We start from the raw sequence: 23337 nt of genomic DNA on the forward strand, positions 1-23337 counted from the left end.
AAGTGAAAGGTTGGAAGATGATATTCCCAACAAATGGAAACAAAAAGAAGACAGATGTATTCATTCTTAGACAAAATGGACTTGAAGCCTAAAAAGATAATGAGACAAAAAAGTCATTATTTAATGATAAAAGGGCCAATATATCAAGAAGATATAACAATCACAAATGTAAATGCTCCTGAGAAACAGAATATATTAAACAGTGAATAATAGATCTTAAGGAAGTAATAGACAACAATATGACAATATTAGGGGATGTGAATACACCCTTATTAGCAATGGACAGTTCATCCAGACTGAAAATCAACAAGAAATGCTGAACTACACTTTAAAACAAATGTATTTAACAGACATATACAGAATATTCTATCCAAGAGCAGCAGAATACATAAGCTCAAGTGCACGTGAAACATTCTCCAAGATTGATCTTACTAGCCCCCGAACAAACCTTAGCAAATATAAGAAAGTTAAAATCATACCGTCTATCTTCTCTTGACTACAATAATATGAAACTAGAAATAAGCAAGAGGAGAGTGAAAAATCCACAAATATGTGGAAACTAAACAACAAACCTCTAAACAACCATCAGGTCAAAGAAGAAGTCAAAAGGGAAATAAATTATCTCCAAACGAATGAAAATAAAAACACAACATATCAAATATTGTGGGATGCAGCAAAAAGCAGTTATGAGAGGAAAGTTTATAGCAATAAACATATATTTTAAAATTAGTAAGATCTTAAATAAACTTCCTAACTTTAAAACTTAAGGGACTAGAAAAATAAAAATATATTAAGCCTAAGTTATCAGAAAGAATGAATATTAAGAATCAGAACAGAAATAAGTAAAACAGAGACTAGAAAAATTATATAATCAATAAAACAGAGTTGGTTCTTCAAAAAGATAAATAAAATTTATAAACCTTTAGGTAAGTTAAAAAAAAGACTCAAATAAATAAAATTAGAAATGAAAAAGACATTACAACTTACACTACTGAAATACATAGAATCATAAGAGATTATGTGAAAAAATGTATGCAACAAATTATATAACCTAGAAGGAATGGATACATTTCTAGAAACACACAACCTGTCAAGACTGAATCAGAAAGAAAGAAAATCCAAACAGACCAATAACCAGTAGATACTGAATCAGTAATCAAAAAACACCCCACACAGAAACCCAAGACCAGATGACTCACTGGAGAATTCCACCAAATATTTAAAGAATTAATACCAATCCTCCTCAAACTCTCCCAAAATATTGAGAAGCAGGGAGCATGTTCAAACTCATTCTATAAGGCCAGCATTACTGTTACCAACACCAAGTAAGGTTAACACAAAAAAGAAAAAACACCTATAAAAACTATAGACCAATATCCTTGGTGAATATATATGAAAAAATTCTCAACAAAGTATTAATAAACTGAATTCACAACATGTTCAAAGGATTATACACAATGACCAAGAGAGATTTATCCTTGGCATGCAAGGATGGCTCAACACAAACAAATCAATAAATGTAGTACGTTTCATCAATTAAATAAAAGATCAAAATTGTAAGATCATATAATAGATGCAGAAAAAGCATTTGGCAAAATGCATCAACCTTTCATGACAGACTGGGTATAGAAAGAACATAACTCAAAATAATAAAGGCTATACATGAAAAACTCACAACTAATATTATGCTAATGGAGGGAAATCGAAAGCACTTCCTCCCTGATCAGAAATAAGGCAAGAATGCCCACTCTCACCACTCTTATTCAATAAATATAGTACTGGAAATCCTACCTAGAGTATTTAGGCAAGACGAAAAAATAAAAAGGAATCCAGATCAGAAAGGAAGTGCAGAATTATCATTATTCACTGATGCTATAATCCTATATATACAAAATCCTAAAGAATCAGTCAAAAAACTGTTGGAGTTACTCAATGACTTCAGTGAAGTGGCAAATACACAATAAGAATCAACATTCAGAAATCAACTTCCTTTGCACTAATGATAAAGCATCTGAAAAAGAAAGAAAAACATCTCATTCACAATAGCAAAAAAAAAAAAAAAAAAAAAAAAAAAAAAAAAAAGAATAAATAAATTACCTAGGAATAAGTTTAGCCAAGGAAATGAAATATCTGTACAATGAAAACTACTAAACTTTGCTGAAAGAAATCAAAGAAACCACAAGCAAATGAGAAGGCATCCCATGTTTATTAATTGGAAGAATTAATATTGTTAAAATGGCCATATTACTCAAAGCCTTCTGCAGATTTAATGCAATCCCTATTACCAAATTTCAAACTATTCTGCAAAGCCATAGTAATAAAAATAGTATGGTACTGGCATGAAAAGAGACACAAAAAACAATGCAACAGAATAGAGTCCAGAATTAAACCTTGGCATATACAATCAGCTACTATTCAACAAGGGAGCCGAGAATACCCAATTAGGAAAGAAGAGTCTCCTCACCAAATGGTGCTGGGAAAACTGAAAAAAACACATGCAGAACAATGAATGTGTGCCCTTCTCTCACACCATTCACAAACATTATCTTGAAATGGATCAAACACTTAAACATAAAACCTGATATCATAAAACGCCTAGAAAAAAACAGAGGAAAGAATCTCATTGATATTTGTCTTGTGAATAACTTTTGGTTCATGAAGCCAAAAGCATAAACAACAAAATTTAAAAATCAACAAATGGGACGACATTAAAATCCAAAGCTTCTGCACAGCAAAAGAAACAATTAACAAGATGAAAAGACAAGCTAAAGAATGGGAGAAAATTTTTGCAAACCACATATTGGATATGTAGAAAGTATCCAAAAAAATATAAAGAAATCAGTCAACTCAGTAGCAAACAAAAAAACCCTACTCTAGATAAGAGACAAAAGATTCTGGTGAGGATGTGGTGGAAAGGGAACACTTACACATTTTTGGTGGGAAGTTAAATTTGTCCAACCATTATGGAAAACAATACAGAGGTCCCTTAAAAAAATAAAAATAGAACTACCATATGATCCAGCATTCCACTTCTGGGTACATACCCAAAGGAAACAGAAAGAGAATTTCAAAGAGACTTATGCATTTCCGTGTTTATTACAGCATTATTCACAATAGCCAAGATATGAAAATAACCTGAAAGCCCATTAATAAATAAACAGATAAAATTAAAAGATATGGTACATATACAAAATAGAATATTATTCAGCCATGAGAAAGGAAGACATCCTACAATTTGTGACAACATGGATGGACCGTGAGCACACAATGCCAAGCAAGATAAGTCAGACAGAAAAAGAAAATTACTGTATGATATCTCTTATGGCTGGAATCTAAATAATTAAACCTGTAAAAAACAGAGAGCAAAGTGGTGGTTACCAGAGGGAGGGTAGGATAAGAATAATGGTGTTTAAAAGCACAAACTTGTAATGAATGGTAAATGAGCACAGTATAATGAATATAAACAATAATACTGCAGTATAACAATAAAAATAACCAAAGAACATAATGCCTTTTGACATAATCTCCTTTTAACTGTTTTTATAATATATTGAATGACTTAAGCACTTTCCATTTTTAAGAAAAGATGTGTTTTGACTTTTTAAATGGACTATTCGAAGACTTAGAGCACAGAGACACATGACTGCCATGTATGTCAATGTAGAGTCATCCAAAAATCATCTTCTGTTCTATATGAGATGTCTCAAAATATTTAGTCTTAGGCTACAATGCAGGGAACACAGTATTATTTTTTCATTAATCTGAATGAGAAAGATCTCATTTCCCTTCACCTTTTTGTAATAGTGATTCTATTCGTATATAAACTTATATAATTCTAAATTTTTAATAGAAAATGTTGGTTGCCTATGGGGCATATTATTAGAGCTAGTATAAGAACAAAGAAATAATGCTATTGTGAGAGGCACTGCCATCTATTTTGAACTCTACGCAGGATCAAACAGATCTTAGTTATCATATTCTTCATTTTAAAAAATACTGTCTTGCACAATTGAGGGACATTGTTTATGTTTGAACTTGGAGCTTGGTAAGAGATTTGCACATCTGGGTAAAATTAGGAGAATAATATTTTTCTTTTGCTAACCCTTCATTGGACTTTTCACTGTATACACATTTGAATACTGAGGCTCTATGACTGAGCACTGGAATTATTGTTGGTCATGATACTATGTATCATACTGTCTTCAAATACACAATTTTATACCAAGTTCACATAAGGTTGCTTTATCTATGATCTCTAAAAACATAACCAATACAATTGTAGGGAACAAATTGAATTATATATTCAATAGAATTAGTATAGATATTGTCTTAGGTTGTATTTCCTAGAAGCAGAATCCAAGTATGGAAAAATGTCCTTCTGATTTATTGAAGAAATGGTCTCAAAAGGGGACTGCTGGAAGCAGGAAAGGGTAGGGACAAGCTATGAGTTATTAGCAGCAAATAGAGCAACTGGGAGATCTACATACTGGTTGGGTGAAGATCTTTGGGCAGGGCACTAGCAATGTTCACTACAAACGTGCAGAATGTTAAAAAAGAGTGTCTTTATTTTCAAGAGTAGACATGTCCTCATAGAGCAGCTCTCCATTTTCTCCTAAGCAGAGATACGGAGATGAGTGTAACTCAGTCTTCTGGTTTCAAATGATTTGTTATTGTTATTTAAACCCCAGTGTAAATTTAGTTTCTTTGAACTCATATTTTATACTTCAGGGTACACCTTTCCCCCTCCCCCCAGTATAATTTATCTATATGTTGGTAAAGGATACCAGTTTGTTCTTTTTTGCCAGGCTTGAGGGGGTTAATTTTGCCTTCCTGCAGTTACAGCTGAAGTGTCTCCAGTTGGTGACACTTCCAATTTCTGGCACCCTGGATCAAAGGATTTGATGGAAAGGGAAAAGGAGAGGTAAGTGTGACAATGCCTAGGTTTATTGGGTCACATTTCATTCAACCCTATGTAGTGGTAAAATTCATGCAACAGTGGCTTACAAGCTGTATTTGCTGCTTTATCCTGGAAGCAAATACCAGTTTCTGTAACCCTTTAAATAACATTCTAATTACTTGTTCACCTTAGACTTTTCTCATTCTGTCATCCACTAATATCTATAACCTTAGACTTCTAAAATGGTTTTGCAAGTAATACTCACACTTTGAAACTTCTCTTCTTTGATAAATGGGGTTGTGAAATTTTCAATTCTATTCCATTTCATCCTTACTCTGGTCCCATATAGTTTATATGTTCTCAAATTCTTCACAATTTTAAGTCTGATAATTTTTGGGCTTTCTAAAATGGCTAATTCCAATTTTTCTAGTATCTTTTTTCATTTTAATGAGGTATAGGAAGAAGAATTAGTAAATGCAAGTTCTTGCTTGTCCATTTTTTCCCAAAAGTTCTGTATCATTTTCTATCTAGTTCTTGGAAATCAATATTTCCTATTTTAGTAAAAAAATGCAACTAAAGTATATTCATAATTATATTTATATAATGAAATGTTAATAATTTGGTAATTTATACAAATAAAGTATATGTAACTTATTGAGCAGGTTCATTTAAAAAGTTCTTTTTGAAAGTCAGGTTACTGTAACTTTGTTTCTATCACAAGTGTCTTGTTTATTATATATGTTGACAGATTGTTTGCCAATGCAGGTCACCGTCACAAACTAGAATCTCATGGGGATGATTTTGAAATGATCCTCTTTAACCGTTCTATAATATGCTTTTACTCTTTGGAATCTTTAAAGGCAAATTTTTCTGTAATATTTCTGCAAGATACAGAAGCATATTTAATTAGAATTTAGGATCTTAATTATCTGGAAGTCTAGCATCAATTTTTTGGGAGGGTTATTTGTTGTTTTTTCTTTCTTCTGATCTTGAATAAGTAGAGAGAAATTTCTATTATATAACTTTTTACTTTTTGTAACTTACTTCTTGACTGAATTCCAATATTGTGTTATTAAAATAGGACAACTTTAATAATTACAGTTCATCAGGTTACACTGGAATCCATAGAAGCAATATAAAATACAAGCTATGAAAAGAAATTGAAGTTCTGGTATCAGAGAACCTAAATGACCTCAGGAGATATTTTCATTCTATTTCAAAGATTCAAATATTCCACTTCTGCTAATTTTAAAACTGTTTATAAATTATCTCACTATATCACACACAAAGAGATTAAAAAAAAAAAAAGAAAAAAAGTCAACTACTGCCTAATACCCTGTATGTAATTTTTCTTTCCCACAGAAAAACAAATGGAATTGAAAAATTCTAAATGTACTAATATTTTCTACCGAAAAAGGGCAATGAGACAGTCTGCATCCATTTACTAAAAAATGCATAAAATGAAGCTACCTGTCTAATCTTCATATGATTTGTGTATAAAAAGATTATCTAAAGATTAAAAGATAAGACTGACCTATATTTTACATAAATACGTTCACATTGTCCTTAGATGTCCCCCTTTGAGATTTAATCTAAAAATAAATATGTATGTAGAAAATACACAGTCAATAAATGGAATTAATAGGTTAAGTGTAAGAACAAGGACATGTAAATTGCTTTTATTCTATTAAGAAAATAATCAAGTGAAGTCAGAGAAAACTATGATTATTTTGTAGTATATCTGACATGCTAAAAAAGAAACTCTTTACATAGATTTAGACATACTTTACAGTTTAATAGTTTAATAATTGTCTATACTTTCTGTCAGAAATAAGTCTAAAATCACAAACTTTTGATTGATAAAGTGCATCCAAAATCCACAGAAGAATGGATGTGTATTATACTATCAACTAAATAATTATTTTATTAAAATACTGCAGATGAAAACAATAATAAGTCAAGGGAGTTTTCAGCAATGAAAAGAATCTCTTATGTGCATGCAAGCCGCTAGATTTAAATGAATACTGTAGTTTTCCAGCAATTAAATATCACCCACGGAAATAAATTTCATACACCTAAGGCAATTGCCTGAACACGCCAATTAACTAGGCTGACACACACAGATTCCTTATACCTGTTTCCATGAGGCAAACTAAATATTACACCAGTAAAATAAGAAATAATTGCCTTACTCACATTGATATGTTGCTCATTCAATGAATAAATACACTACTCATAGAGTAACAGCATGATGGGAGATGCAAAGCAGAAAGTTAATTGGACATTTATGAGGTTGAGAACATGACAATTAATGGGATGTTATAGGATATTTGGGACTGTTTAAAGACATTTAGATTTCAAGAACTTTGAACCATGTAAGAAAGGAAGGAGAAATTAGTTTTAAACCATTAATGCATTTTGATATCATTCCTGAGAGGAGTTAAAAAGGCCAGAAGAAATGAAAATATAGTTACATTTTATGGTAAAGGGTGTTGGCTGAATGGTCCCCATTCTTATCAATACCAGTCGACTATGCATCAAATTGTATATTTGCATAACTCTAGTAAATTTATGACAAAGCACGTTGATACTATGTGATAGATATAACCCGGGGTGTGTGTGTCATGATGATAAGAGTGAGGGTATAGGATAGAGAGAAGGGTGTAAAAAAATTTGGGGAATGACTCCACTCTCCTAAAGAGTGCAATTTGGTTGAGGAGAAATGCATATGTAGACAAAAAAGAATGAATAATTACAGTGCAGTTCAGCATGACATCAGTGCCAAAAGCATGCTATATTCAATGTGAGTTAGGCCTGTTCGTGAAAACAAGAGCTGTGTGGACCAGATCCCTTAACGAAAGTAGTTAGATTTCAGCTTGCTGTAAATGGTTAATTAGAGCTTTAATTTGTAAAGAAAGGAGGGAGAAAAGTTTCAGCTGGAAAAGTAAAGGTAAAGAGAAGAAAAAGGGAGAAGAAGTTCAAAATGACAGAGTAGGAGGTTGCAGAACTCATTTCTCCCAATGAACACATCAAAAACACACCTACATGGAGAACAACTCTTGCTGAAATCTAACTGGAGACTGGCAGAAAGATTCCTGTAAAACCAAGACTGTAAGAAAGATCCACGTAGAATCAGGTAGGAAGGGAAGAGAAGCAATCAGGTTGGGACATGTGCCCCTGGGAAAGAAGTCAGAAAAAGAGGGGATCACATACAAAAGATCCTCCTTGGGAGTGTTTTGAGCCTCATATGTTGACTCCAGGCCTGAGGTCCAACACCGAGAAGATAAGTGCCTTTGACTGGTCCCTTTGACTGTTAGGACTAGTAGGAGGGCTATGAGAAGCCTGGACTCTAATTGTGAGAAGTGTACCCTGCTTGTTTGCTCCAAAAATAGGACAGAGAGGATGAATTAAAATTGCATGGGATGCTGGCTTGTTTCCCACAACCAACCAAGTGGACCCCAGCCTGAGACAAGCCACCACTCTGGCTCTGCTTGCTTTTAGGAAAAAGCTCCACACTGGGACAGAGGTTGCCATGGCTGAGTGGAGAGCTGAGCTGTGAGGGACAAAGGTGGTGCAGACCCAGAGCTGCAACTGATCAGAGCAGGGGCAGCCACCACTGTTGCTTACACAGGCAACATATCAGAACTGGTCCAAGTTGCTGACTGCAACCAGGCCTGACACAGCCCACACCTTGATCCAGGCCAAGTACCTGCACCAGCCCCTCTTGCTCCATTACTGCTGTCCTCTGGGGTCAGGTTGCTGGCGCTGGAAAGGTGGAAAACGCACACTTAATGAAATGCAGCCAGGTTGGACTCAGTTCTCAAGGCTTCTGTGCCAGCACCTTGGGACCTGAATCCACCCATGATAGGATGATGATGGCTACTAAGAAGAGTAGTCCCAATGTTATTCAACATTCTCAACATAATCCAGTTTGTTTTTGTACTTGGAATATAGTTAAACTTTTGACATCACATAATCAAGCAAATGGCAGTGCATACAATATTATTCAAAAAGACTTTATGCATTTAATTAAAAAAATCATTTTGCAAGAGGCTTGAGCTTTATTAACAATCTCATTGACACATTCTATACTGCATGCTCTCAAAACAAAAAGTGCCCTAAAACTAACTCTAAGATTTTTACTGATATTAATGAATACTATCCAGGGCCATAGGCAGTTTAACATTTTACAATATGAGAGGGCCTTGGGGCTTCTCCTCTCCAAAGTGATAGCTACTTGCACACCCCGAGGAAAGACATGAATTACATCCATGTCAAATCCAGCTTTCCTATCAAAGGCATTAGGCACATGCAATATGTACAGGGATGCTCCAACTTAAGGATACCCCTTCAAGAGCAGAATGGATAACTGTTTTCCCCAAATTCAAAGTGAAGGGAAATTTATGGAAAACAAAAAGCAGAGGAATTGGTCTCAATTGAAAGGGCAAAAGAAAGCCCCTTAAAAAATAAGTAATGAAACAGAAATAAACAACTTACTAGGTAAAGAATTCAAAGCTTCAGTAATAAAAATGCTAACTGCATTAAAGAAAAGAATAGACAAAGAATCTACAAAACAGAAACAGACTCACAGACATAGACAACAAACTTATGGTTACCAGCAGGTAAATGGGGGGGGGGGAGGGATAAATTGGGAATTTGAAAATTGCACCTCTTGGGGAGTGATGAAAATGTTAGCTGTGTTGATTGTGGTGGTGGTTTCATGGATGTACATCTATCAAAATTCATCCAAAAGAAAAAAGGATAGAATAGATAAACAGTGAGAATTTTAACAAGGAAGTAGAATACATAAAAAAGTACTACACAGAACTGAAGAAAACAGTAACTAAATGAAAAGCACATGAGATGAAGTGAATAGTAGACTATGTGAGACAGAAGTACACATAAATGATCTGAAAAACAGAATAATGGGAATCACACAATCAGAATAGAAAAAATAATGTTAAAAAATTGAAGCCAGTTTAAAAGGAACCCTGTGAAACCATCAAGAGTACCAAAAATAGGGTTCCCAGAAGGAGAAGAAAGAAGAGGGTGGGAAATATATTTGATGAAATTATGCTGAGAACTTTACAAACCTGAATAAGGAGACAGATATATTTGTACAGGAAATACACAGGATCCAAAGATATGTGAAAGCTAATAAACCCAGCCCAATTAATATCATAACTAAGATGGCAAAAGTTAAAGGTAAAGAGATAATTTAAAGGCAGAAAGAGAAAAACAAAGAGTTGTATATAAGGCAACCCACATAATGCTATCAGCTGATTATTCTGCACACACTTTGCAGGTGAGAAGAGAGTGATGCATTCAACTTAATGAGAATGAAAAACCTGCAACCTAGGATACTCTACTTAGCAAAGCTATCACTTAGAATTGAAGGGGAGGCAAAAAACTTATCAGACGTGTGAAAACTAAAAGCATCAATACTAAAACAATCCTAAAAGAAATGTTAAAGGGTCTTCTCTAAGTGGGAAAGAAAAGGCAATTACAAGAAGTAAGTACCTATAGAAAAGGAAAACACTCACCAGTAAACACAAATAGATAGTAAGACTGAGGATCAACCAAATGTATAAGCTAGTACAAAGATTAAAAGACAAAAAATTGTGAAATCAGCTATAACTACAATAATCAATGAATGGATAAACATGAAGATTTAAAATACAACATAAAAAATCAAATAAAATATGACATAAAAAAACTGTGGGGGAAAGAAGTAAATATGTAGATCTCTTAGATGTGTTTGAACATAAATGACTACCTGTTCAAAACAAGTAGATGTGAGATAATCATAAGACAATATATATGAACCTCATGAAAACCACAAATCAAAAACCTACAATAGCCACATAGAAGTTAGAGAGAAATAAATGCAACCACACCACTAAAGAAAATCATCAAACTGTAAGGGAAGGAACTACAAGAAGAAAAGAACAGAGAAAAACTACAAAACAACTAGAAAACAAGTAAAAACATGGCAATAAGTATATACATCTCAATAATCACTTTAAATGTCAACACACTAAATCCTCCAGTCAAAGACATAGGGTAGTTTACTGAATAAAAAAACAAGACCCATCTATCTTCTGCTTACAAGACTCACTTCAGAGCCAAAGATGCAGAAGTGAGGGGAAAATGAGGGGATGGAAGATGAACTTTCATGCAAACGGAAGCAACAAGAAAGTGGGGGTAGAAATAGTCATAGCAGATGATATGGACTTTGAAACAAATTCTATTTAAAAGGTGTTATATAATAATAAAGGGATCAGTAAAAGAAGAGGGTATAACATTTGTTAACAAATACGTAATACAGGAGAACTTAAATATATTCAGAAAATATTAGCAGACAGAAGAGTAGAAACTGACAGTAATACAATAATAGTAGGGGACTTTAACACCCTCACTAACTTCAAATGAGAAATAATCTAGACAGAAAATGAATTAGGCAGTGGTGGTCTTCAATAATCCATTAGAAGAGTTGGACTTAATAGATACCTACAGGCCATTCCATCAAAAACAGCAGAATACACGTTCTTTTCAAGCGCACAAGGAATATTCTCCAAAATAGATTGCAAGCTAGGCAACAAAACAAGTCTCAACAAATCTGAGTATAGAAATTATATCAAGCCTTTATTTTTCTGACTGCAACAGTATGAAACTAGTAACCAATTAAATAAAGAAAATGCTAAAAGCTTTATGAAACTCTCCTTGCATATAACATGATACTACATGTAGAAAACCAGAAACTCTCCATGAAAAAACTATTAGAATTAATAAATGAACCTAGTAAAGTTGCAGGATACAAAATTAATGTATAGAAAACTGTTACTTTTCAATGTACTGATAATGAACTGTCTGAAATAAAAAGCAAAAAAAAAAAAATCACAATTAAAAATGTATCAAAAACAATACTTAGGAATAAACTTAACCAAGTAGGTGGAAGACGTGTCCTCTTAAAACTATAAAACATTTGTGAAATAATTTGAAAATTGTACAAAGAACTGGAAAAATATCTGATGCTCTTGGACTGGAAGAATTAATATTGTTAAAATGGCCATCATATGGAAAGCAATCTACAGATTTAATGCAATCCTTATCAAAATACCCATAACATATTTCACACAACTAGAACAAATAATCCTAAAATTTATATGGGAACACAAAAGACAACAAATTGCCAAAGAAATCTTGAGGAAAAAGAACAAAGAAAGACTCCTAGACTTAAGACTCTACTATAAAGCTATAGTAATTAAAGTAGCATGGTACTGGCAGAAAAGCAGACCCATAGATCAATGAAACAGAATAGAGAGCCCAGAAATAGATCTGCAATTATACAGTCAATTAATCTATGACAAAGGAGCCAAGAATATACAATGGGGAAAAGACAGACTTTTCAATAAACAGTGTTGGGAAAACTGGACAGCTTTATGCAAAAAAAAAAAAAAAAAAAAAGGTAAAGAAATTAGAACACTTTTTTCCCACTATATATATAAAAAAAAAGGATTAAATACATAAATGAAAAATCTAAAACCATAAACTCCAAGAAGAAAGCATAAGCAGTAAGCACTTTGATATCAGTCTTAGCAATATTTTTTGGACCTGTCTCCTCAGGTAAGGGCAACAAAAGTAAAAATAAATAGATACATAAACAGACTACATCAAACTAGAAACCTTTTGCACAGCAAAGGAAACCATCAACAAAATAAAACAGCCTACTGAGTGGGAGAAACATGTATGTAAATCATATGTTCAGTAAGGGGCTAGTATCAAAATACATAAAGAACTTATACAACTCATTATCAAACAAACAACCCAATTAAAAAGTGGGCAGAGGCCTTGAACAGACATTTTTCCAAATGAGACAAACAGATGGCCAACAGGGACATGAAAAGATGCTCAATATCATTATCATCATGCAAAAGAAAACCAAACCCACAAATAGATATCACCTCACACTGGTTGGAATGGCTATTTTCACAAAGACAAGAAATAACAAGTGCGAGGATGTGAAGTAAAGGGAATCCTCATGCAGTGTAGGTGGGACTGTAAACTGGTGCGGCCACTATGGAAAACAAGATGGAGATTCCTTTAAAAAAACTAAAAATAGGGGTCAGGATATATAGCTCAGTGGTAGAATGCATGCCTGGCATGCATGAGGTCCTGGATTCAATCACCAGTACCTCCATTAAAAAAATAAATACATTACCTAATTACCTCCTCACCAACAAAATTAAAAAATAAATTTAAAAAATTTAAAAACCTAAAAATAGAACATGCAATTCAGCAAATCCCTTCCTGGATGTTTATTCAAAAAACAAAAAAAAACCCCAAAACACGAATTCAAAACTATTTTTACAGGAAGTAAACGACTTCTACAGCGTCAGCTGCTTCTGAAAGCCAAACCAATTCTTTCAGAATGTGAGAATACATTTAGTATAAAAAGCATTACTTTGCTCTCATGGCCTTAAATTATTGTTTGATGCAATAACGAAAAGTGCCTAATTTGCTTGCAGGTAGCAGCTTGCTCAGTGGAAGAATGAGTGAGTTCTATTTCAAATGTATTTTGTTGCATTAGGCCAGCATTTTGCAGATTATGGGTTACAGTCACTTGATGTATCATAAGAAAGTCAGTAAAATAGAAATGTTGACATATATTTATTCACGTATTCGTTCATCCATTGACCTATTTTTTGGAGGACTATAAATGAATACAAAAGGCAAATAAAGAAAAGTTTTATATTAATATAGTATAAATTATTGAGAAATTTATTAAAATAGTTTTCATTTGCTTCTGCCATTGTCATCAGATGGACCTCCCAAACACACATGTACACACAAATAAATTCTCTGTTTCTATTAGAGGTTTTTTATTCAGTACTACAGACACATTCGATGTCAGCTTTGAAATCACCTTCACAAATCTGAACCAATCATCTATCAAGTTTCATTGATTCTTCTTTCAAAATAAGTCTTTCATTTAGCCCTTTTTTCATATTCTTATTGACTTTACCTTAGTTTAAGCCTGCATAAATGAACCATCAAAATCCATCAAAATATATTTCTTCCTAATATTATTTCCTCAGTTTCTCCTTTCCTATATTTTTTGATACCCCATCATAATATGATATTCTGAAACACTGTGTGGGATATATAAAGGTGTGCCAAGTTACTTAATGGTTCTCCTCTACTTACAAAGTGGTATCTGATGTGTTAACTCTCTTGCTCCTATGTACATGCTTAAATTGTAGTGGATGTCTGACTCACCTATCTATTACTCCATTTTCTCTTCCTTCCCTGTCTTCCCTCTATTCCAATCATGTTTATTCTAGTATGACTTCCATTTTTTAAAGAGACATTGGTATGATGATGGATCTGGAGTTTAGCATTCAATCTGATATAAGCCAAATGTATTTCTTCATCACTATTGCCACTGAATTACTCAAAGAATAGACATTGCCAGGAAAACCACAGTCTTTCCTCAGTTTTGTATCTGTAATCAAAGAAGGAAAATCTTTAGCCTTTCTCAGGGGCTAATCGGAAACTATGAGGAGCAAAGGCTGATGCTGGTTATACTTCCCATCATTTTTCTGGAGACAGTGAGAGAGAATGAAGTTGAGATGGAAGCAAATATTCCAGAGGAAGAGACCTATAGCATTCAAATTCCTTGTTCCTGAAACCAGACTTGAATATGGGGAGACTGTCAAGAACAGCCTAACCAAACCACAGAAACAGTCTGAGGGAGACAACTCTAGACATTAGATGTCATCTCTAACACCCCTACCACCTGGTGTCACTGCTGTTCCCACCAGAATGGATTCTCAACTGTCAGTTACTCTGCTTCACTTACCCAGGGTAAAGTCCCAGGGGAGACCCTCTGATTACCTAACCTAGGTTATGTGTATACACACCAAGACTCAAGGGGAAACCATTTCTGAGGTCAGAGGTGAATCCCACCTCTCTCCATGAGCTGCACAATGGCAAATTCCCGAACACAAAAAGTTATTTCAAAGTCTAGCAGACAATATAAATGTTCAACACTTAGTCTTTCAGTTAATTTCTTTTTGCCCAAGCTAGCTTCGGGAATTTCTATTGCAAAAATGATTTAGATTAATACATTAATCAATAAGTAGCTAAAATGCCTTAAGAACCAAGTATATACCAGGTACTTCATAGTCATGATTTTATTCAATTCCTACAATAACTTTGTAAGTGTTATTCTTCCAAGTTTTACAGATAATGGAGGGAGGATTAGTGACACTAGGTAATTTGTCATAAACTACACAATTAAATAATGACAAAGCAGTGATTTAAATCCAAGTTCTTAACTTTTATGTGATATTGATGCCTATAACTACTACCTCATTTCTTCCTGAATTCCCTTAAAATTCTTTTTGTTGCTTTCACCATGTAACCTCCCAGTCACTCCTAATATTCACTGAACACTTTGGTTCCTGGTTCACTGAATTCCTCCCCAAGCATATCCTTGCGTCTTGACAACCCAAATGGATGACTCTCTTGGTCTTTTCTTTGCCTTCTGAGCATTAAGAATCTTTCCTCCATTTTACACTTTCTGACCACTCACTTTCTAGATATAGCTTATATGTTCTCACCCTTAGTAACTATGATGACTTCTAAATCCAAATTTTAACCTTTTACTCCCTCTCCTGTTTCCTCACTTATTCTAGTACTTCAAATGAAAAAAATTAGATTATTTGTTTTTTCTTAATTACTGAGTTGTAAGAGTTCTTTATATTGTAGATATTAGCTCTTTATCAGATATTTGATTTGCAAATATTTTCTCTTATTATAGAAGTTGTCTTTTCATGTGGAAGTATCTTGAAAATGCCTTTGAAACACAACAGTTTTTAATTTTGATGAAGTTCAACTTGACTATTTTTTTCTTTTTCACTTGTGCGTTTGATGTGACATATATAAAGGCTTTACTAATCCAATAGGCAATGAACAGACAGACCCATGTTTTCTTCTAATGGTTTCATAGTTTTAACACTTACATATAGGTCTATGATTTATTGTGAGTTTTTTTTTGTGTATGGTGTGAGAAAAGGGTTCAAGTTCATTCTTTTGCATGTGGATTTTCCATTGCTCTGACACTATTTTTGAAAGGACTATTCATTTTCCATTTAATTTTCTTGGTACCCTTATTAGAAATCTATTGACCATAAATGTAAGGATTTACATCTGGAATTTCTATTCTGTTCCATTGATCTGTATGTTCATTACACTGTCTTGATTGCTATAGCTTTATAGTAAATTTTGATAAACAAGAAGTATTATCTTCCAGTTATGTTTTTCGTTTTCAAGATTGTTTTGGCAATTCTGGGTCCCTTGTATACTCATATGAATTTTAGGATTAGGTTGTTAATTTATGCAAAAAAGCAAACTGAGATTTTGATGAAAATTTTATTTAATCTGCAGATCAATTTCAGGAGGACAGCCATCATTAACAATATTAAATCTGTTGATTCATGATATATCTTCTATTTTATTTCTTCTTTAATTTCAACAATATTTTGTAGTTTTCAGAGTATAAGTTTTATATTTTATTTTTTAAATACTGAATACGAGTATATATTGTTTGGAACTCCTTTCGATTGCTGAGAACTTTTAACAGTTCACTCAAGCATACTTAGCCTCCTTTTTCAATCCTTCACAAGTGAAGGCTCTTGGTGTACCTACTATTTCAAATAAATACGGTGCCATTTCTTGGTGTGCTTACTTGGTTTGCTGGCTACCAGCTGCAGGATGGAACAGAACCAACGCTTTCTGAATTCCAAAAGACTGCTGAAAGTCACCACAGCTCTGGGACTGATTGGAAGTCCAAAACTTTTGCATGGCTTGAGGTTGTTAAGCGATGAACAATTATTACCCTGTACTTTTTCTGAAGTTCAGTTTGGTTTCCCTGCCTGCTGTTTCATCACAGATCATTCCCCCTTAGCTACCTCTGTTTCAAAGGTGTCTTCCTAAATTAAGATGCTATTGCTGAACTGACAACAGCTGGAAATGTGTATTTAATTGTTCTTCCAGGAGAGAAAATATGTTGTACCCATCCCATAGGGACCATTGTCTTGTTTTCCTAAATGGCTGGCCGCACTTAATGGTGTGATTTGTGTTGGTAGAACAGCTTTGTTGTTGTTGATGTTGATTTTTTTATATAAAAAGCTAATTGTTTCATACAATTAGATCCCTAACCTTGTGCAATTAACAATTTTCTAAACAACTGAGAATCAACATATAACCTTTTACTTAAATGGTGAGAATTCAATGGGATTCTCACCCATTAAATGAAAGACTTAATCAAGATAACTTCTAAGTGGTTAACTATCTTAGTTTCTTATGTTTTCATTTTAATTTTTAAACTATTTTATTCATACTAAATTCATAGACACTTTAAAAATTCTGTTTATAATTCTATTTTCTTTTCTGTTTTATACATGTGAATATATACATGTTTATTCCAAGGCTTTATTCTTCTAAAATTAACAAAATATAACAACTACACTTTTAAATACTGATATTTTACAAAGGAATATTTAAGATGATACATATTTACCCAATATATATTTATGGGTTATAAATATACTACACAAAATATAAGGAATTTTAAAAGCCATTTTGAGTATCAGTAAGTTAATCGCAATTTTCCTTGACATCATAACTCATTATTTCATTTCTTCATTCACAAGATAATAATTAAATCTGTAGCTTAAAATTTTATTTTTAAAATCAATGTGATTATAAAACTATCCAAAGATAGAGACTACAAGGTTGTAAAACAGAATTGTATTTGTACATATTTACTGCTATTTGTGAAAAAAAGTTTCATGAGATAGAGAAATATCTAAATCCACCTATCAATAGAAAATTTATCAAACTTCTGGATAAGAAAATATTTGGAATTCTCCAATAAAAATAATAAAACAAACAAAATGTTTCAATACTCATTCAGAAAACCAGGCATGTGACTTTCTAGCTCCTCACTAAGGTATTAAAAGCCTCTTTAGTTGACCTCAATTTTACCTACTATCACATTCAAGTTAGATCCCCAGTAGCACAGCTACCTTTGGGCAGCGTTCAACTACAAGTGGCCTAATTTATTATGAGTCACTCAGTCTTGGGAATCACATTCTGGTCCATTGCTTTCATGTTTGTATGCTATAGGTTTTCTGCAAGAGCTAGTTATGTTTATTTAAACAACTTATGATATGGCAATAAAGAAAACTGTCATTTTTAACAGGCTCTCTTAATATATATATCACGCTGTTGCTCCCAAGGGAATAACATTTGAGCGGGCCTAAATAATCAGATAATATGGTGAGTAGATATGATCACTTTGAAAGATTTCTCTCCATGAATTTGCAAAACCCTTGATAACACATACGATCATGTTTGTAGCCATACCTCTGTTGTCTAAGGCAGTGCATAGCATGTTGTTGGGTCTTCAATATATGTTTTCCTAATGGGACAATGGAACTATATAATTCAGGGCACTGAATCATGTAGAGGGATAATTAAACTGAATGTCAAATAAATCAAATAGTACGTCCATTAATAAAAGATACTTCCTTAAAGGTAATTCTATTCTCTGTTAATACAGTTCCACCTAAATAATAAAAAGGAAACTAATACGATTGCACGTAGAATTTTCTAGATTAGGAAATGAGCTCTCACACAGATCACAAACACACGCGATAATGATTACAAAACATTTATGATGTAATCATTCTCAGTTATAATTAGCTAGAAGTAATTTTAATACTGCCTTGATTCTATTTAAAAAATAAATACATTAGTCTTTCTTTTCCTTGATTTGTAATAATTGATGAGGTCAGAATGAAGAGACAATAAAGTGGTGAGCAGAACTATGACACAAATAGCTAAAGAAGTCTTTAATGCCCCCAATTTCTAAATTTCCTTGAAGAACCCCCTGTTCTCTCCCATCCAAGTTTACCTGGATCAAATGCAATACTGGTAAAAATTAATTTTCTTCCTCTTTGGGAGCCTAGTACTACAGTTTAATCCCTTGACATAGATAGATATTATGATGCTGTTAAAATGTCGACCATAAAATATATTCTATATTAGGTAGAACGTGACCTACTTAACTGTACTGAAGAATTTTCATTCTTCAGCATATTTAACTTTTTAGTAGTCAAATTGTAGGTCACAGGTTCAAATAATAGAAAATTTGAGCAGTTTAAGGAATTTTTAACACACATGTTCCTGTTCTTTACCTTGGAAAGGATTAGGTCCTTTTCAGACGATCAAAAATAAATGGGTATGTTACATTATTTTAAAGCATATATACTTCTTAGCTTCTCTGATTAGAATTACAAAAAAACATTTACAGCTATTTATGGTGACAGATTTTATTCATTTTGCAAAGTATACAAATATAAAATTATTTGTTGTACACCTGAAACTAATACAGTGTTGTACGTTAATTATATTTCAATTAAGAAAAAAAGCCAAAAATAAATCATGATCTTAATCTAGCTCTTAATTAATGTACCTCTTTGCTAAATAAAAATCAAGGATGCATTTTTTTAAGGGAGGTGTCCAATACATAAAACAACTGAAAACTTACAGCCAGGCCAGGCAAATCTGAGTTCTGAGAAGGATATAGATGAGAAGGTAATTCCAAGCATGGTATCACATATCATCCTTTAAGGCTAACTTCACTAAAATCAAAGAGGATAGCTTGTTGTTTTCAGTACCATGATGGATTAGATAACCTAAATAACTTCCTGTGTCAAGACACCTAGAAATAATTTAAATAATAAAAAAATCCTCATTCTTTAAATACTACATAGCTGAACTCATAAGGAAGTTTGGGAAGGACCCAGGAAATTAAAACAAAGACAAGACTGAAAACCAGAGTGGGAGGCATATGGGCTGATGCTGTAGAGTTTCTAGTAGGTGTTTGCCATGTGGGGACAGGAAATAAGGCATTGGACTCTGCAGATTGGGGTGTTATAAGTGATTCTACTGCATAAATTCAGAGCCCTCAAGGGGGTTCAGTTAAATGTAAGCAGTAGGAAAATAAATCTCAACAGCATAATAAGTAATCAACATTTTCCTGCCTTGGCCTTATCACTAAGTTTTTTTTTTTTAATATAAGATTTTTAAAATTTAAATGTATTACATCTGACTTTGTGGCACAAATTTACAAATTCATGGTCCAGAAAGTTCCAGTCTAAGAAATTAGCAAGACAATGACAGACATTGTTTTAGCTTAGGGATGTGGCTGAGGTGCCTGCAGAAGCAAATGCAAAACTTTTTGGAAAGGAAAGGGTTTCAATCCAGGCTGCAAAAGATTTCAGCAGTATTACTAAAGTGATATTTATACTGTAAAATTACAAAATACACTAGGAAATAAGTCACCATAAATGACAGTCAGATGTGACAAATAGCATTATTTGAATCCAAGAGTTTTATCCAACTAAGCTGTTAGAAATTATATATTTGGTGAAGATGATTTGGCATGAAAATGAAACAAAACCAGGAGGAGAGATAAAAATTATCTTAGAATTAAATAGCACCAAAGAGGAATCCCACAAATTAAAATTTTAATAGGTAAGCAAAATCATAAATTAAACACTACGTTAAGAGAACCAGAAAGCAATAAAGGAAGACACATAGAAGGAAAACATGAATGATTTGTTAAGAGTAATAAAAAGTAGAAAAAAAGGTTGAGCGTATGTCTAACAGGAATTCCAGAAAGTGAGAGAAGAGAGAATAATTGGAGAAGCAGTATCTGAACATTTCTAAGGCTTTGAAAAGATTAATCCTTATATCTAGAAATGACAAGTATTAAGCAAGATCAAAGTGAAGGAAGGAAGGAAAGAAGGAATAAAGGGAAGAAGCAGGCAGGCTGGCAGGAAATCTGTATGCAGAGGTCTGGTACAAAACTAGAGCCCCCAAATCAAAGTGAAGGTCTTTTTTTTTTTTTTTTTTTTTTGACAGGAAAGTAGGATTTATTGGTGGTTGTGTGGAAGGAGGGGACGGCGCCAAGGCTCTCATGAGTGCAGGGCCTGCCATTTGTCCAGGGGGCCACGATTTGGGATGTAGTTGACCCCGCAGCCATCCGGGATGAGCCACTTTTCTGCCACCATGTTTTCAAATTCATTTGTGTTAAACTTGGTAAATCCCTACTTCTTTGAGATGTGGATCTTCTGGTGACCAGGGAACTTGAACTTGGCCCTGTGCACGGCCTCAATCACATGCTCCTTGTTCTGCAGCTTGGTGCCAATGGACATGATGACTTGGCCAATGTGGACCCTGGCCACCATGCCCTGGGGCTTTCCAAAGGCACCCCGCATACCCGTCTGGAGCCTGTCAGCTCCAGCACAGGACAACATCTTGTTGATACGGATTACGTGGAAGGGGTGGAGCCGCACTCGAATATGAAAACCATCTTTGCCACAGCTTTTCACCATGTACTTGTTGGCACAGATACGGGCAGCCTCCAGGGCTTCAGAGGAAAGCTGTTCATATTCATCTGACACCATTTGGCCACAGAGTGGGAACTCATCCACTTTTGCCTTCTTCCGCCCCAGGTCAAAGATGCGGATCTTAGCATCAGGGACACCTCGGCAGAAGCATGGCTTTGGGTGTGGCTTGTTCTTACAGCACTGGTAACACCAGGCGGGGTGGCGGCCCATGGTGACACCAGGATCTTCCGTGGTGCGCGGAAGCGAAAGAGCTCAAAGTGAAGGTCTCGAAAGAGCAAGAGAGAGCACCTCTAAAGAAGTAGTAGTTGATCCATGGGAGCAGCAACAACGTAAGCCGGAACTCAAGAAACACTGTATTTAAGGAGCTGAGAGAAGATAACTGTCAGCACTAAATACAATACACGATTAAATTACCTTCCAAAATTATAGATACAGTTTTTTTCTTTTGGTAAAGACTAAGGGAGCCTAACACTTGTAGACCCCTGATGAACATACTCCCAAGGCACCGACCCATGTCATTCAAGAAGAAGAAAATAAACTCGGACAAAAAGACTCAATGTAAGAAGGAATGGTGAATAAAGAAACTATAGTATTTTTAGAAAAATGTGAGCAATAAAACAACGATAGCACAATAATTTATTTAAGGATATGGCACAAGGACAACAATAACATGTAACATTTACTGACTGAAAGGCAGTGAATAGAATTAAAATGTTCTGAGATCCTTATATTATTAAGCAAACAATGGAGATACAACTACATTTTATTCTCTGTTGTAACAATTACGTGTTTAAAACTTAAGGATTAAAACTAAAATAGTAGAAATGGAATACACAGTTTTCAGGATAACAGGGAATAACAGAATTTTAAAAATCCTAATCATTCTCCCCAAAATAGAAAAAATAGAAAACACAGAAAGGGTAGTAAAATGTTGAGAAATACAAAAATTCAAAGATTATAGAAATAAACATGAATGTTAGTATGTGTTATGGAGAAAAGCACACTAAATCACTAGTAGAATATAAGAATTGTCAAGTTGGATCTAGAAATAAAATCAACACGTTATTTATAACAGTCATAACTGAAGTACAAGAACAGAGAAATATTGAAATTTAAAGATGAGGCAATTATACCTTAAAGCAACGTGGAGCAATCTAGCTATCAAACAAAATTTTAATTACATAAAAGCCAATATTGGTGATAAAAATGATCACTACATAATGATACAATGAAGAAACAAAAAATATGCAGCTTGTTATGAGATAAAATAAGAACGATGGATAAGGGAAGAGAAAATTGTCCATATACTTAACTCTTCTCTTCTAACTATGATGCAACTTGTAAATTTTTTTTGAAAAATAATAAACATAACTCTAAACTAAAATAATCAAAATAGAGTTGAGTTAAGACTGTGGGAAGATGTGGAACTCACCTGCTCCCACAAACACCTCAAAAATACATCCACATGTGGAACAATTCTCACTGAAAATGGGAGGCTGCCATAAAGACACCTGTACAGCCAGGACTGTAAGAAAGATTCACATGGAATCAGTTAGGAAAAGGATAGAAGAACTCAAGCTGGTACATGTGTTCCTGGGAGGCAACTCAGATTATGTGGGCAGAGACCTTCCCTGGGGAGCGAGCAGTTCAAGCCACAGACTGAATGCCCAGTCCTGGGTTCCAACAAAGGGAAGACAAGCCCCTTGGCGGTTTGGAGGGCCAGGGGGACTAACCAGAGGGCTGTAGAAAGCCTTGCCTCCACTTATGAGGAGCACACAAGTGCTTGCTTACTCCTGAGGCAGGGCACACCAGGCAAGTGGAGACTGTGTGGCTAGCTGACCTGTTTCCTGTGACTACCCTGGTGCACATGACAGCCTGGGCCAAACAAATGCTCTAGCATCACTTCCCTTATGTCACAGCTCCACACCAGAGTGAGGGCTGCCACAAATGAGG

At 34.1% G+C, this 23337-nt stretch overlaps 1 pseudogene; it reads right to left on the reverse strand.

Moving 5' to 3' along the window:
- Window positions 1-20869: 20869 nt before the first annotated feature.
- On the reverse strand, window positions 20870-21654 carry LOC102505231 (annotated as a pseudogene).
- Between the last annotated feature and the right edge of the window lie 1683 nt (window positions 21655-23337).

The sequence above is a fragment of the Camelus ferus genome, chromosome 8 (assembly GCF_009834535.1).
Source record: "Camelus ferus isolate YT-003-E chromosome 8, BCGSAC_Cfer_1.0, whole genome shotgun sequence".
In the NCBI taxonomy this organism is placed as follows: domain Eukaryota; kingdom Metazoa; phylum Chordata; class Mammalia; order Artiodactyla; family Camelidae; genus Camelus; species Camelus ferus.